At 49.2% G+C, this 2,764-nt stretch overlaps 1 pseudogene; it reads left to right on the top strand.

Annotated features, from left to right (window-relative positions):
• The first annotated feature begins 511 nt into the window (after positions 1-511).
• Positions 512-1,099, top strand: LOC101601801 (annotated as a pseudogene).
• Positions 1,100-2,764: the final 1,665 nt, after the last annotated feature.

The following is a 2,764-nucleotide window of genomic DNA, read 5'->3' as shown; positions in this document are numbered from 1 at the left end:
GATGCATGTGCCACCTTGCGCATCTGGCTTTCGTGGGTCCTGGGGAATCAAACCACAGTCCCTTGGCTTTGCAGGTAAACACTAAGCCATCTCTCCACCCCTTATTTTTTATTTTCTAAACATTGACATGTAATCCTAGCACTTGGGAGACCAAGAGTTTGAGGCACCCTGAGACTACAGAATGAATTCCAGGTTAGCCTGGGCTACAATGAGACCCTACCTCAAAAAACATATATAAATATATTATTGATTTTTTTTTTTTTTGAGGTAAGGGGTCACTTTAGCCCAGGCTGACCTGCAATTCATTCTGTAGGCTCAGGGTGGCCTCAAACTCACTGAAATCCTCCTACCTCTGCCTCCCGAGAGCTGGGATTAAAGGCGTCCACTACCACACCCAGCAATATAATTTTTTTTTTAAGAGGAAAAAATGAAGTGGCTGAGAAGGGGCAATTCAGAAGAATTATATTCTATTTAAAATTGGAAAGACAGCTTTAGCAGGCGGCTGCCAAAGATGGTGGAGGGGCAGGTCCTGGTGCTGGATGGCCGAGGCCACCTCCTTGGCCGCTTGGCAGCCATCGTGGCCAAGCAGGTACTGCTGGGCCGCAAGGTGGTGGTGGAGGTGCCCTGCGAGGGCATTGACATTTCTGGCAGTCTCTACAGGAACAAGTTAAAGTACCTGGCCTTCCTTCGAAAACGTATGATCGCCAATCCTTCCCGTGACCCCACCATTTCCCGGAGAGCAGCGCGGGCCTGCCGCCCCACAGGACCGAGCGAGGGCCGGCTGGAGCCCGCAGGGTGCTGGATGGGCCCCCCCCCCACCCCGAGACAAGAAAAAGCGGGTGGTGGGCCCTGCCGCCCTCAAGGCTGTGCGGTGGAAGCCGACCCAGAAGTGTGCTTTCCTCGGGCGCCTGGCTCACAGGGCTGGCTGGAAGTACCAGGCAGTGACAGCCACCCTGGAGGAGAAGCGGGAGGAGAAGGCCAAGACCCATTACCGAAGCAGCAGCAGCTCACGAGGCTAAGGAAACAGGCAGAAAAGAACGCGGGGAAGAAAATTAACAAGTTCACAGAGGTTCGGAAAACCCATGGACTCGTGGTGTGAGCCCAGTAAATACTGTTTATACCTCATGTCTTGCCTGGCCTGTCCTTCCCCCGCCGCCCCTGCATATGGGAACTTGGTCATTGCTCCTGTTAGGAGGTCACTTTGCTCACTAGTGAGCTTTAAGTAAGGTGGTACCCACCAGTTCCTTGGCCTAAAAGTATCTGAGAAAAGTGAGCTGGATACTTACAGGAGAGACCTGCCCGGTACAATGCCATTCTCTGCAGTGGGGAGAATGCAGGTCCCACACTGTTGGAAAATAGCCTACGTTGCAGGCCCAGTCTCTGCTCCTCCTTAACTTTGTGTAGCCAAACATATCGCTACAGGTTCTCATGTACAAATAAATTATTTTTTTTTAATTATTTATTTATTTATTTGAGAGCGACAGACACAGAGAGAAAGACAGGTAGAGGGAGAGAGAGAGAATGGGTGCGCCAGGGCTTCCAGCCTCTGCAAACGAACTCCAGACGCGTGCGCCCCCTTGTGCATCTGGCTAACGTGGGACCTGGAGAACCGAGCCTCGAACCGGGGTCCTTAGCACACCTTTCATCCCTGCACTCACTCAGGAGACAGAGGTAGGAGGATCACCGTGAATTTGAGGCCAGCCTGGGACTACAGAGTGAATTCCAGGTCAGCCCAGGCTAGAGTGAGACCCTACCATGAATAAAACTATAATAATGATAAATAAAACGAGAGAGACATCAACATTGCTACAGGTTAAATGAAGGAAGAAAAGATAGTGCCAAAGAGAGAAACTTTAGAACAAGTCCTGTTTGTTTGTTTTTTTAATATTTTACTTTTATTTATTTGGCAGAGAAAGAGGGAGAGAGAAACAGAGAGAGAGAATGCACCTCCTTGTGCATCTGGCTAATGTGGGTCTTGGGGAATTGAACCTGGGTCCTTTGGCTTTGCAGGCAAATGCCTTAATTGCTAAGCCATCCCTCCAGTCCTATTTTTTGTTTTGGTTTGGTTTTGGTTTTTTGAAGTAGAGTCTTGCTCTAGCCCAAGCTGACCTGGAATTCACTATATAGTCTCAGGTTGGTCTCGAACTCATGGCGATCCTCCTACCTCTGCCTCCCGATTGCTGGGATTAAAGGCATGCGCCACCACAGCCAGTTAAAGTCTTGTCTTTTCTGTAGGTCAGGGAGTTGGAACTAGGAGGGTTGACTTGAACATCGCCTAGGTCAGTGAGTTTCTCACTCTTCATCCTTTTGCTATAAAATGGGGTGCATGGGCTGGAGAGATGGCTTAGCGGTTAAGTGCTTGCCTGTGAAGCCTAAGGACCCCGGTTCAAGGCTCGGTTCCCCAGGTCCCACGTTCGCCAGATGCACAAGGGGACGCACGCGTCTGGAGTTCGTTTGCAGAGGCTGGAAGCCCTGGCGCGCCCATTCTCTCTCTCTCTCCCTCTATCTGTCTTTCTCTCTGTATCTGTCGCTCTCAAATAAATAAAATAAAATAAAATAAAATAAAATAAAATAAAATAAAATAAAATAAAATAATAAAATGGGGTGCATGCTGGGCGTGGTAGTGCATGCCTTTAATTCCAGCACTCAGAAGGCAGAGTAGGAGTATCGCCATGAGTTCGAGGCCACCCTGAGAATACACTGTGAATTCCAGGTCAGCCTGAGGTAAAGTGAGACCCTACTTTGAAAAAAAAAATGGGGTATT

The sequence above is a fragment of the Jaculus jaculus genome, chromosome 1 (genome assembly GCF_020740685.1).
Source record: "Jaculus jaculus isolate mJacJac1 chromosome 1, mJacJac1.mat.Y.cur, whole genome shotgun sequence".
NCBI classification, from domain to species: Eukaryota; Metazoa; Chordata; class Mammalia; order Rodentia; family Dipodidae; genus Jaculus; species Jaculus jaculus.
The sequence above is the reverse complement of the archived record's forward strand: the minus strand, read 5'-3'. Positions and strand labels throughout refer to the sequence as shown.